Genomic DNA, 14,437 nt, shown 5'->3' on the forward strand with positions numbered 1-14,437 from the left:
AGGGAGAGGAGGGGATTGCCTCTGTGGACAGCTCAGGAGACAGGCACGGACCAGTCTCTCAATCCATCTGAAGGAAATCAGATTACTAGAAAAGAAGCTAACATCCAACATGAATAATGTAAAAGTGTATAAATGTAGCCCAAAGTTGCATAATGAGCAGTTCCCATTTGTTCTTTCAACCAAGATTTAATGAGTTCTTGCTGTTTGTCAAAAGCCCTGCTAGATCTTAAGAGCTAGAAATAAGACTTGGTGCCCTTATTCTCAAGATGCAGTAGGTGAGACAGACAGGCCTGCAGAGGCTCCTGAAGAGGGGGCGGGACAGCTGCACTGAGAGGAAGGATAGACAATGAAGAGAACGTGCAGAGAGAAATGGGAGTGCGGAGGGGTTGAAAACACCGGAGAAGAAACAGACACACGTCCTTTCCCCGGGTGAGGAATCCAACCAAATGAAGATGACTGAGGGCACGGGGCGTCAGCAGTTAAGAACATCGGCACCAGTGCACGCTGGGTGAACATTCGCTGGGTTCGTACTCAGCATACTCAACTCCACATTTAGCAATGGCCGTCCAGATCTAGTTCATGACTAAAAGACCTAATTCAAGCCAGGTGTACTCAAGAGGCGAAAGCAGGAAGATGATGATGATGATGATGATGATGATGATGATGATGATGATGATGATGATGAATTCAAGACTAGCATGGGCTGCATATTAGTACTGGGTCGGCCTTTGTACACAGTAAAACCATCTCCCCATTATATGACTCCAAAGGACAAAGTGATCCATTTATTTCCTACATAATTTCCAAAAGTCTTTTAAGTCATATTAAATATGGAATACCTACCGAAACCAACCTAATGTCAAAGCATATGGTGCCTCCACCCTTTGAATAAAGTGTTTATTAAATAGATATTGAATTAAATGAAAAAGCAATCATCATACATTTCCAGTTTCACCTGGTTTTTTGGGTAAAATAACTTCTTGATGAAATGTATTTCTCTCTTTTTACGGAAAAATCATTAATTGGAGAAATGGTAGAGATTTAAGAAAGACCATGAAAATATTCTGAGACATACCATCCAAAACCTAAAACCATGTTGGGTTCTTGGTGGTGAGGACGGAGATGATGCTATTTTTGAAGCTGGGCAGGATGTCAAAAGACAAACTTGAAAACAAACAGAAGCAGTGCTAATCACAATGCTACTCAAGTCGAAAGGCTGGTTGTGTATTCCTGTAGGATGTAAACATAAGAGAGTAGACAATATAACCCATACCATGTGAGGCTTTCTATTGAAAGCACATACTGTGGACCTTATAGTGAGAGTGAGGGATAAAACCCACTTCCCCAACATGGCCGGTGTGGGTGGTCTAACCTCTGCTCGTCCTTCCAGAATTGAGTAAAGAGGCTCTTGGTAAATCTTATGGAAAGAGTTAACTAACGAACAATGAATCGGAACCTTCCAAATGCTCTTGCCGACTTTCCCTTGGGAACAACAATAAGTGATCAAAAGGTGGATTCAAATTAAACTGAAGAGCTGGGCCTAAAGCAAAAGGGCCTTTGTGAAGCTGAACTATGCTGATTTGTGTTATGACTTGTTGGCCTAACTTACTACAGAGCAGACCAGTGAACTGACTGAGGGATGAAAAGAAGGGGGGGAATAAATATTTATTTATTAATTTTATTATTTTGAGTTCTCTCTCTCTCTCTGTCTGTGTGCAACATATATAGCTTTTACCTTTGTATTTGAGATATACACATGTAAATTCACCTGCCTATGTTTATCACTATTACCTATCATTTAATCATTTATCTACTTTATTATACACCCATTCATTATATGAATACATATACACAGATGTGTGCATATATATATATATATATAGATATGTATGTATGTATTCTTGCATATTAAGCACAATGGGGGAGATAGTTAAATAGCACAGGCTATAAGTTTTACCTTGTGAGTACGAGCAGTGGGACTTTGGAGCAAAGCAAACAAGCGCTTTCTTCCCAGGTTCATCTTGTAAGCCAGGAAGCCGGACAGTATTTACAGCAGAGCCTTGAGTTTAATTTCTAGACTGATCTTGAGAGGGTTAATGCTCTCTGAGTGCTAGTTTTTGTTTTCCTTCCAATCATCTTTCTCTTAAGAAGCAATTTCAATGAGAGGCCAAAAGTCATGTCCTAACCAAGTAAGCAATTGAATTAGTTATTAGAGGGAGAAACAATAGTCTACCCATGGACACTAGAACTCTAAAGGTAAATATCCTTAGGAAGGCACTGCTTACATTAATTCTGCCTGCTCAAATACATACTTATGTATTAAAGCAGAAATTTAGAGATATGTACTGTTTCCAAACACAAATTAAGAATTAAAAAAATCAGAATGACAGACTCCCATAATCTGCTTAGGAAAGCATAAATTGTTAATCAGGCTTCAGGCAACAACACTTAATACCAACTTTAATAAGAAGTCTGCCAACAGGAAGGAGAGGGTCAGGAGGCTTCGTTCTGAAGGCAGGGCAGTCTGTTAACCTTAGGCTCTCAAGATATCATTGACAGAGTTCCTTTTGAAATAGACTCTCTTAAAGAGGAGTCTGTTATTAAAAATTAAGTCATTAGCACAGGCTAGAAAAATGACATTTTCACTAGTATCGATGAGCTTTAAAGAAAACAAATCAGAATTTTCTTGTAGGTTGTGAGAGAATTTCACCCAGCAAGAAGTTCCTGAGCCCTTATGTGCTCTGTCCCTAGTGTTGCCCTGGTCCTAAAATTCTGATCCCATGACTGCGAGGTGATATTTTAAAACCATTTTCTCATATCCCCCTAACCTAGATTTATCTCTTCCATAAAGCATCTCCTATTTGTATCAGAAGGGCTTTGGCTGTGGAAAGAGTCAAATAATGAATTTTCCCAAACCTCTCAGCTGAATATCATTCTTAGGAACACTTGTCAATCAGGTGAAACTTAAATTGGAAAGCATTTGACAAGCAGAGCATCTCCTTAGCACGGGGAGCCTCCTGGTTTCTTCTCTGAATTGTTGAGCTTAGCACAGTCTAAAATTTCACTCCTGGTTTTAAAGTACCTTCTCATAATGCCATGGATGTTAGAACAGGTTTCGTAATTATTAACCAGGGAAACTTTGCCCCTTGTCTTCTGTGACTGCTATTCCTAATCAACCACGATGGAAAGATCATGCCATAGAGAAAGAAGGAGAAAGTAAGCTACTTAAAAATCTCTTTTCAGCGTAGTGGCAAATAGGGAAGCAAACATATGATCTATGAGTGCTCAGAACATCAGGGTGCAAATCCACCTTTGGCTCAGTTAATCTCCCTCTGCCTCTCAACAGTGTCTTCTCTTCCTGTCCATCACATTAAACTCTTTCACTAGATTGCATTAAGTTTAGTTGCTCGAGAGCACTTTATTTTCCTATGCATCTCCAAACTATGTATGTTAAATAAAGCCACTGCCCATTGAATATGCTCTTTAAGGAGAGAAACTGGCAATCTTGGCCATGCTACACACTGCCCAGTCCTCTCATGTGGCCATCTGTAGAATGATTTCATTATTTTTCAGGGCATAAAATATGTGTCCATTTAAATTCAATTCCAAATGGGTGTGTATGTGTGTGTTTATTTGTTTTATAAACTACAGTGCTCCATCTAAAAATATTTTGGAGTAAACTATCAGCGATGTTATACCTGCTGGCAAAAGAAAAATAAGTTTTCTCCAAGGATTGTCTTGGAGACAGTCCTGGGTATATTAATCAGACCTGAGGGCAAGACTCATCTCTGGGAGAAGCTGGTCAATGCAGAACAGATTCAATGGTGTTCTTGTGAAGTTGTTGTTTTATCTTGCCTTGTTTTCGTTTTATAGGTCTTTTGCTTGTTTATTTTGAATTTTGGTTTTGTGTCTTTGAAGAGTTTCTTGGCTTGTGTGCTTCTTGCATTTTTGTCTTTGGTTTGCTTTCTAAAGAGAAAGAGAGAAAGAACCTAGGGATAAGGCTGGATGGGTAAGTAGAGAGGTGGGGATGATCTGGGAGGAACTGGGAGAGGGAAAACATGATGGAGATGTATCCTATACATTTCTTTAAAATGTAGATCCAGGAGCTGTGTCCGGCAGGCTTCTGTTTCCTTTCAAAACCAGCTCACGGGTTGGTCAGTAGGCCTCCTATGAAGCTTGCTGCACAGCTGGCATTTTGGTATATGCAGGCGATGGAATAGAGTCTCTTTCTCTTGAGGGCAGTAACTAAGTGATCCTACTTCATTTCGGCTGGTTTAATTGGGACCAGCTCCAAACATCTCTTGTTTTGATAAAAAGAGTGAAGTCATCGAGTGAAGCTGGCTGCATCGGTGTATCAGAAGGCTCCCTTGTAGAATCAATTCTTTATGAAACACTGGCAAAATCCCAACTAGGTACTTTTAAGCAAGTAGTCTAATTTGCGGATAATTGCTAGGAGATACAGTAGCCTGATGTGGTCCATATTAGGGTTCATCAACGACATAGCAGTCATGGTGAGCTCTGTCTTTTTGCATTGATGATTTCTTAGTCTGACCACACACTGCCCTGATCGGTGTTAAATTAGTCCATGTTGCTAAGGAGAACTCAGAACATTTCATTTGAATGTGAAATTGAGCAGTTCCAAACATTTGACAAGATGGATGATAGATTAATAAAATTCTTTTTCAGTCTTGTGGTTAAAAGCATGATACACTTGCTTTCTTGGATGAAAGCTATATTATACCCTGGAGGGCCATCAGTTTTTAAAGTAAAAAATGCATACATTGAAATGCAACTCAACACTTTGGAGATTGGTTTTTTGTTTGTTTGTTTGTTTGTTTGTTTGTTTGTTCACGAGTATCTGAAGCTTATTTTCGTGGAAAAAAGAAGACATCTCTTTTATTATGCATTTGGTTAAGATGAGCTGTGTTTGCTCTTGCGTATCAGATTAGACATAAATTTAAAACTTGTCATTACTTGCTGAATAATCCATTATACAATCAAGTGGGAAAATTAATTGTTTGTGACACATCCTAGCCATCAGCTTGGAAAATCATATTTTTAGAGGACACGTTAATATAGCCAAAGATCACTTTGGTTCCAAATATTAGAATTAATATTAGGGTTTTTTAATAATAGGGTTGTTTTTCAGTACTAGAGACTGAACGTAGGGTTCTGTTCATGTTAGGCAAGACCGCTAGCTCTGAAGTGCAGCTCCATGTGCTGCGATTCCAGGACCAGAGGATACCTGTTAGTTGAATGGCTTTGTACAGTTCGTCTTCGTCTCACCTATAATTACAAGTTGCTTTTATATTTTGCTCATTCGCATAAGAAGGAAGTGAATGAGGCTTCATTTTTCAATATGAAGACACCCATTATACAACCCATTGGTCATAAGGCTTTTGGATTTCATGGGACATTAACAGTTTTATTTTTTTAAAAAGGGGGAAGAGTTGACATTGAGTTGCTTGCCAGATTTTAATCTTGCCAAGGCAAAACCTAGCATAATTTATCCATACACTTTCATGACAGAACTGACATTTTAACTTCAAAGGAAGGCCACTGTATGAGTTTTTAAAATAGAATAAATGGAGGTTTATGAAATACGGAAAAGGTTGCCATTATTTTTCATATCTGATCATAAGCAGTAAATTTACTTTTGAAAGATGAACACTTGATTTTGAATATCTGGAAGAGTCATTTATCTGGATAAGGATCATTCAAAACTGCCATCACGTTGCTTCAAATAAACCAAGTCTCAAGCAAGTCACCGAAACACAGAACCAAACTCTGAAGGAGATATTAAAATTTTTTTCTTGGTAATGGGAGTTCGAAAAAAGGTAGGAACACAAAAATCTTATTTTTTATCATTAAGTTGTCATGCCTGTACCTCTGCAGAACACAAACAGCAACAGATGTGTTTCTCTCTCTCTCTCTCTCTCTCTCTCTCTCTCTCTCTCTCTAATGCCAGAATTAAGTAGAAATGGCAAAGAGAAATGATACCCAGTGTCTAGAAATCAAGCTATGAAGGGCCAGGCTGAAGAACAAAATGAATGTGGTCCATCAGCAGATAAGCCCCTCCCATTCCCTGGTTATCAGTTATCTCCGATGTAAATGGCCTGTATGGGATGAAGCCTTTAAGCTCCTTCTCATGCCTCACACCATCTAATTATATATCTAATTACCCAGCTGGTTTCAGAGGCTGGATGTACTACATGACTTTTTAAAAGTGGGAATCGGGAGAACAGAGAATAATGGTGTCCCTTCCATGTCAGTCACAGACAACGGCCATGTTGTTAAGGGAGCTTCCTCCTCCCACTCTCACCACCTTCCTCTTTCTTTACTATTTGTGCACTATGTGTATGCGTAGGAAATGTTACTTCTAAAGGAATCTGTTCCAAGATAGACGCTGGGGCACATGCCTTCTGTAATCCCATCACGTGGGAGGTAGGGACGGGTGAGAAGGAGTTCAAGGCAATCCTCAGATGTGAGGATTTTGAGTCCAGCCTGGGCTATAGAAGACTTTGCTTTTTTGTTTGTTTTTCTTAAGTCATTGAGAGAAAATACTATACCGTGATGGTTACAAAATAACAAAATCCTGGTTATAAAAGAAGCAAAGAACTTAATACGAAGGGAAAGATTGAAATACATTGTTTTAGGGTGTGTACATGTTGCAGATAGAGGTCAATCCCTCAGACATCACCCATCTTGTTTTTCCAGATGCTGTGTCCTTATGCTGGGACCGCAGCTCTCTGATTACACTTGGTTGGCTGGCCAGTGAGATATCAGGATCTACGTGTTTGCTCCCTGATGTTGGGACCGCAGTGCAGACCATGCACAGCTGTTTACAGGACACCGGAGATTGAACTGAAGCCCCCACGGGCACACAGCAAGCACTTTCTTGACCAACAGATTATCCCAATCCTGATAGAATATCTCTTACTCAGCTCTAGTCAGCATCCCCATTGCCTTGGGATGTTATTGATGTGGTTAGGTGCTAGGAGGCTGGGTAGTTGGTTCCCATCAGTGAAATGAATGGTTTGCAAATTTAGCTACTTTCTCAATGTGCTTCCTCCATCAGTGATGCTGTCTCTGATGGCAGGAGGAGATAATTATGTTCAGACAAATAGCCCACATATGCTTCTTTTTTCTACCGTTTATAATCTCTAATGAGTGGTTACAAATGCAATCTAAAAATTGAGTAACCTAGAAACATTTTCCTTAGCCTTATATCTTGCCTTGCTCTGGTCAAAATAATCAAACCATTCCCATGCCCTCTGTTGTTCAGTATTTCTCAGAGAGAGTCACACTTTAACTTTAAGACATCACAAGTATTTGCTAACAGCACATTCATTAAGTGCTTGGCTCAAAGGGAAATTCCCTGGAAATCAAACTAAAAAAGGGCTGAGTAAAGCCTTTTTAAAAAGGAAAACAGTATTAGAGTCCCCTCTTGATTTACCTGGGGGTTTTTATGATGCAAAATGCACAGACACTTGGGAGACATCTCAGCGGTAGACCAGCCTGGTAGATAAGACTTAAGGTTTAAACACACAATACCAAAAGTCATCTCAACTGATACTTTACCAAGGCACACTGGCTCCTGCTTGTAATCCTAGTACGAGATAGGACAAGTTTGCAGGGTTGCTGTAAATGGAAGGCCATCCTGGGCTTTATTAGGAGTTCCAGTATAGCCTGGACTACAGAATGACACCCTGTCTCACAAAGACCAAGCAGCCAAACAAACAAAGCCAAAGTAAAAATGGTTAGGACATGGCATAACGTTATAGAAAAGTCCATTAAAGCTTAATTCATTAGCACTGTTATCTGGACGTATATAAATCCTGAACTTAATGACTGAAGAGATGGCTCAACAGTTGAGAGCACTCAACGCTGTGCTCAGAGAACCCAAGCTCAGACTCCACGGCAGCTCATGACCATCTCTAACTCCAGTTCCAGAAGTTCCGATGCCTTTATTTGACCTCTGTATGCAGCAGGCATGTTTGTGTTACACATGCATACATACAGGCAAAAACATTCAGATACATAAAATAAATATTCTGAGTCTCTCTCCCTCTCCCCCTCTCTCTCCCTCTCTCTCATGTGTATGTGGGTGTTTAAATCCCAAGCTCTCTCTATATAAATAATAATACTATAGGTGTAAAAGGTCTCTGTACCATGTGTGGCGGTATTGTGGGGTGCTACCTTAGTAGGTGGGTCTTTTATTCACTTTACCATGTACGATGGGTGATGAGTAAGATGTTTTGTCTGAATCACTATATTATACTTGGGCTGCAGGCCTCCAAAGAGTACAGAATTATCTGTTTGGGTTTTAGGATAATAAAGAGAAGAGAAGGAAAGAGTTGCTAGTCTTTAAAGTGCTAAGAAAACACTTCCAAGATTTCGATGAATTTCTGACCACATTGAAATACTCACTGGGTTAATTTATAACTAAGTCTTGGTTATCTCCTTTAAGTGGTAATTTTTTTTAGTTGATTTTCAAGTTTGCATTCCACAGCAAAGGCCAGTAGTGTCCGTGAACACGCTAAGTGCTCCATTGTACTTAAAGTACAAGGCTTATGAAGAAGAAATAGATCCTATGTGGAAAGCATGTTGTGTTCTGTTTTGATGCTTGTGTTGCTTTGTACATAAAATTTATCTCTGTGTATGTCACTGTCTTGGCCATCCACTCAGCTTAACATTTTTATTGCCATTTTTCATTTCTGTAATTTATTAGTTATATTGAAAATCTTTAGTCGGACCTACTGACTTAGGGAATTATAGAAAGACACTGCACTCTCAAGCGATGAGCTGTAAAGACAAATTAGACATCACAGCATGTGGTCTTCATCTTCAAAAATTGTTCTCTTCCACAAGAACACTACCTATTCCCTAGGAGAAGCATTTGACCTATGCTGCCAAATACCACAAATCAACTTTTAATAGTAACAACCTAACTTTGATTAAACTCTCCTCATACCTCTCAGAAAGGTGGTGTGACTGCTAGAGAAGTTTGTCACTCAGCAGGGGTCATGTCAAGATATTGAAGAAACAAAGTGGAATGATTTCTAGAAATCCATGAGGATGGGAGAAGGGACCCACTGCACACACATCCACTAATCATTACAAAGATGCTCTGATGATAATTATCATATACCAGGTGTTTTTACTGGAAGTCTTGGAACTTCCCTTAATAGTCTAGTCTCGAACAGCTAGACTACTGGCTGAAGTGGCTTCCCTTGGGCCAAACAGTTTTGGCTTAAGCAATGTGACTGTTTCCCATCTAGAAAAGGGAGGACCCTTTTGAAGGATCACTTGCACTTTCTCCCATGTTTCTGTTGTTCCTGCTTTGTGGTTGATGGTGTTCTAAAGGCTGTACTCAGTTAGGGAAAACCCAAGGATTCTTAAATGACTGCTTTGAAAATTGGAGAATTGCCCTAGAGAGGAATTTTAAAACTACAGGCAAATGAATTTTTTTTTATAAGCGCAAGGTCAAACCATTACTGTTGATACCCAAGAATGTGCCAAAAAAATCTCTCATTTATCTTAAAATTAAAATGGAAATCCCAATGGGAATATGAAGATAAAATAAAACAAGGTCAACTCAACATTTCTGGATTTCCAGATTTCTTCCTTAGTTTTGTAGAACATTTTCACAAATCAACGTATTCTTCCCCTCGCCTTGTGTGCATACATTTAACTTTCTTTTTGTCTATAGTTCTCTTATTTCCATAATGTTCTTGAGTCTTTGTATTAAAGAAACATTATTCAGTGAAGTGAAGCCACAGAACGTTTGATTTTCTACGTTCTCACCTTTCTGTGAAGCAAATGAGGTAGGCTCAGTAGACGCTGGTTAGGCTCTGACAGGATGAAAAATGCAATTCTAATGGACTCTTTGCTTGTTACTTTCACAAATGAGACCCTAATTCCTATGGACCCCATGAATGTCCGTTGTGACTAAGCGACTAAGCAAGGACAAGGACACTGGCTTCGGCAGGGTGTTATCTCATTTGCAACACATTTCAAACTTCAGAACGGATTTTCAAATTGGAAGTTGCGAGCTGAAGATTGGCAGCAGAAAAGGCTGATTCACCTTCCGGAACTTATATTGCTCCAAGTTCCAGGAGGAGCTTTTAAAGATGGAGGTTATCTAGGGCCGGTGAGATGGCTCGGTTGGTAAAGGCACTTTTTGAGAGGTCTAAGGACACGTGTTTGACACAAGGCAAAGTAGAGAACCTACTCCTGCAAGTGGTCTGAGCTCCACACAGGTGCCATAGCATGTACACCTGTACACACACACATAGCACAGATGTAACACACAGATACACGTGTGGACACACACTCACAACACATGTATACACAAGCACACACATAGCCACAAATAAAAGAAAAAAATGCAATAGATACTTTTTCAGAAAAGGTCACCCAAAAGGTGTTGTTATGCATCATACAGAAAAATTACAATTCATAATGATCAGAACAAGGGCACCATGTATATCTTAGTTGCTTTTGGACTTACACTTACTTGAATGGGAACTTGCTACTGTTAGACTTCTCTATTTTCAACACAGGGCCTGCATGTTTATGATCCCTGAAAGAGTTATTGATATTTCTTCTCTCCAAACATTTCTTTGGTGGTAAGAATTCTCTAGTGGTTGGAGTCGTAACTGTAAGCTCATTCTTATTAGTTGGTAAATTTAAGATAAATGAGAGATTAGTTGGTAAAATCAGGTAGGAAGTAGAGTCCTAGTAAGGTTCTAGGAAAATATAAAGGAAAACCTTGTATAATTTTGATAATGGTAGATTCATGATAAACTGGCTTTGATTTGGAACTATATGTAGACTTTTTTGAATAACCAACAGTCTACATACTTAGAAAATTTTGAATATACCTCAGATGTCCCTTAAATGAGAGGAACTGTAGAAATGATAGCCAATGGCTTTGATCTGCTACACATATTAAGGTTCTGCTTGGCTAGTGCTAACTTGTCTATGAAGAAAAAGCAGATGGGCCCTTATCATCATGGCAAAATCTGGGTTCTAATTGAACTTCACGACAGAGGTCTGGAGTGGTTCCCTACAGGCCCCTCCACACTAAACAGGAAAAGTGAGGCAGCGGGAAAGACACAGTCTTAATAATATATTGTCACCTGCAAATACAAAGCAGGTAGAACCAGAAAGGAAGCCCACACAAGACTTCCCAAGGGAGGAGGATGCTTGCCACAGTTTATCTCTGTTTTGATCCTGGGATGGGGCACTCACCCAATTACCACTAATTAGACATTCAGAAGTCATTGTTCTAACTTGTTGCTGCAGTAAAGAAGGGGCATGTGATCCCTCCCAATGTGCTTTCTAGAAATGTCAGCTGTTTGCAAGTGTCTCAGACATTCTGCACACGGCAGTCTTGTTCCTAAGAGAAGAGGACGCTTCACGGCAAGTTTTTCCTTGCAAAACTGGTAGCAGTGGTGGGTGGAGGACAGGAGACACAGATTTTTTTTTATAGTAGACCACCTGATAGAAAATGCTTTTGTTCCATGTATGGTCCTTGCAGATTTAGCACTGAGAAATGTAATTGCGATAAATTGGTGTAAAAGCCAACTAGTAGAAAGACTAGTAGAAAGTCCCCCTGGAGACACCAGCCTGTCACTTTCTCCTAATGGCAGCAAAAGATAACTGTGGACAAATATAGTAGAGTCACGGCATTGCGATGCATTTTTCTCTCAGCAATGTACTGTTACCTTGTATCTTTCTGAAGAAAGGGATTACTTCCTCTGCTTCTAAAGTAAGGCACAAACCATAAAGCCAGGTAAGAAGGGGTCCACCTTTTATTTCACTTCGTTAATAAAAATTCAGGCAAGAGGAAAGGGAGAGGGGTGAGACACAGTTGCTCTCTATTGGATTTCTTTTAAGTTTCTGAGCTTTGCATTAAAAATATGGCCTCTGCTGTGCACTTTGCCCTCTTCATGACGTCATGAAGCTATCTAGTTTAGCATATTGCCTTTCTGGGCACAACTGGTTTTCAGATTCTCCAAAACACCAAACACAGAGTCACGCAAGTGCTCTTACACAAAGGACTGTGCTCAAGCTAAATTGGGAGGAGTGGGGGACAAACACTCCTCTGCCCCCACTCTCCCCCCAAGCAGAAAGAATCTGGAGGATTTTCTCCTTTCAGGTAAAACTATCAGCAAGAACAGAAAGAAAATAAGCCAGCTTTGGCCCGCATTCACATGGCTGTTACTCATTCTCTGAGGAGTTGTGCATTAACCGGCCACATCTCTGACTCTGTTAGAATCACAGGGAGGAGTTTGCACCCCCACGCCGTCGCCCCCCCCATAATTAACCACCGGGAAAGCTCACAATTAGCATCCCCTTCCACACGCAGAAGTACACCCCAGACACACTGTTAAAGGAAATATCTTTTCCGGTTCGTACTGTGTGACTTCAATAAATGAAAGTGAGGAGACACAGACCGATAGAGCTTGTAGGACTATTATTTTTTTTTAAAGTGTCTTTATAGGAAAAAAAATGAGTGTGAGAGAGAAATGTGTGAATGTTCCACGTGATTGAACTTCTTGGTTCCTCAATGTTCCCAGTAGCAGTGAAGTTAGGCAACCAGCCCCTTGCACACACCAAGACCCTCACGTAACTTCCCATAAAATATGGATTTTTATTGTAGCGGCGACATTCCTCAGTACCACATTGACCTCGCCAGCATCTCCCATCTCGAGATGGACCATAACTCTTGGCAGGCGAATAACTACACCAAGGAAGTGACCCTAGTTCTGCAGCACTACAGGACGCTGCAACAACCCACCTTCATTAAATTCCACACGAACGCCTTGGGACTCCACTCTAGCATCTGACACCTCACATCAGACGCACCAGACCTGCTCTCAGGGAGGAAGGCATTCTCCCTCAGATGTGTGTGTGTGTGTGTGTGTGTGTGTGTGTGTGTGTGTGTGTGTGTGTGTCTCGCCTTGGAAGAGCACCAGCGAGCTGCGTCTTCCACATGACTTTTCCCTGGACAGTGTGCTCCATTTTCGAAGTCCAGTGTCGGACTTGCCTTGCAACCTAAGCATTTCTGCTCTCTAGAAGCCTCAAGGCATTGCTAGGAACATGCGGGCTAACAGTTTTCTTTAGCTCGTTCTCTCAGCCCAACCATCTCTGTAAGTTTTCCTTATTGGGAGCATTCCAGAGTTTCCCGACAACCTGAATTAATTTCTGCGTTACTCTCAAAGCCAAAAAGACAGCCGTAACTCAGCCCAAGCAGTCACCACACGGACCCTTGTATTGTTGGGTAGGTGGAAATCAATCTCACTAGCGCCCTTGGTAATTGACCAGCCAACTTTGCAAAGCGAGAGCTTCACTGGCCTCCTCCGCCAGCCCCACGGAGTGGACGTCGGCAGGCAGCTTTCCCTCGTCCGCACCGTTCCCTGCCACCCCCTGCAGACCCCTAGGCGGCTCGGTCTTACCAGGCGGCGGAGGAGCGGCGCCCAGGCTCCCCGGGAAGCGGCGCCGGTCCTGGGCAGGGGCAGCAGCGCCACCAATGCAACCGGACCCGCGCGCCCGCCCGCACCCCAGCTCGCAGCTGAGCATCCCTCCCAACTCCGTGCACCGCACACACCCGGCGCAGAGGACCGCTCTCTTTCTCTGATTGGCTTCCATCAACGCTACGGAATTAAAATAATATACATGTATAAAGAGGAAAGAGAAGGAAAGGAAGAGAGGAAACGCACGCACAAGCTCCCGCATTGGCAACAGAGACCGAACCCACCTCTGTTTGCCTTCCGGCTCCTGGGGACACCCTGCCACTCGCCCAGGATGCTCCTGCCTCCGCCACGGTCGCCGGCTCTGTGCTTCTTGCTGCTGTGCCTGGAACTGCAGCTCTCGGGATGGGAAGGTTACGGCTCCAGAGAGCTGGCTCTTGTGGGCACACACTGATTTGCAAGTGAATGAAGTGGGAGGGAGCAAAGAGAGGAGGACTTTGTTACAGAGGCCCAGTGCCTGCCCCCGCCCGCCCCCTCCCCTTGACAGAATGACTCCCAGTGTTTGAAGTCCGGAGCAGTTCGCTCTCTGGAACACTCCCGCAGCCCCAGGCTTTCCCTTCCTCTTTTTTTCTTATATATTTTCAGGGGGGACGGCTTAAGACATACTGAGAACTTGTGTGACTCTATCTGATCTTTCTTTTTAAGCTATCAAAATGCACCGTGTTCAATTACCAGCAACGGTCGGATGTTCTTTTCTAATAGCCCAGGCAATTAAGATTCCTGGGGACACGACACGGTACCGCGTGGCGCTGTGAGCCAGTTTGGGGGAGACAGAACGCACGACCTGCACTCGGATAAAATAACCCCGGTCTTCTGAGGTAACAATACCGACGGCTGTTCTGTATAACATGAACAGACGCGAGCAGACAGATTCATGAATGTCTGTCTTTGCTTCT

The 14,437-nt window shown here is 41.7% G+C and overlaps 1 protein-coding gene across 1 annotated transcript in view; it reads right to left on the bottom strand.

Annotated features, from left to right (window-relative positions):
• Cdh6 (cadherin 6) overlaps positions 1–13,885 on the bottom strand; it is a 146,200-nt gene extending 132,315 nt beyond the window's left edge. The window contains 1 exon segment of the mRNA NM_012927.2: positions 13,769–13,885. The gene's annotated coding sequence lies outside the window, so the exon portion shown is untranslated.
• Positions 13,886–14,437: the final 552 nt, after the last annotated feature.

This window comes from Rattus norvegicus, chromosome 2 (assembly GCF_021556685.1).
Source record: "Rattus norvegicus strain SHRSP/BbbUtx chromosome 2, alternate assembly SHRSP_T2T, whole genome shotgun sequence".
NCBI lineage: Eukaryota > Metazoa > Chordata > Mammalia > Rodentia > Muridae > Rattus > Rattus norvegicus.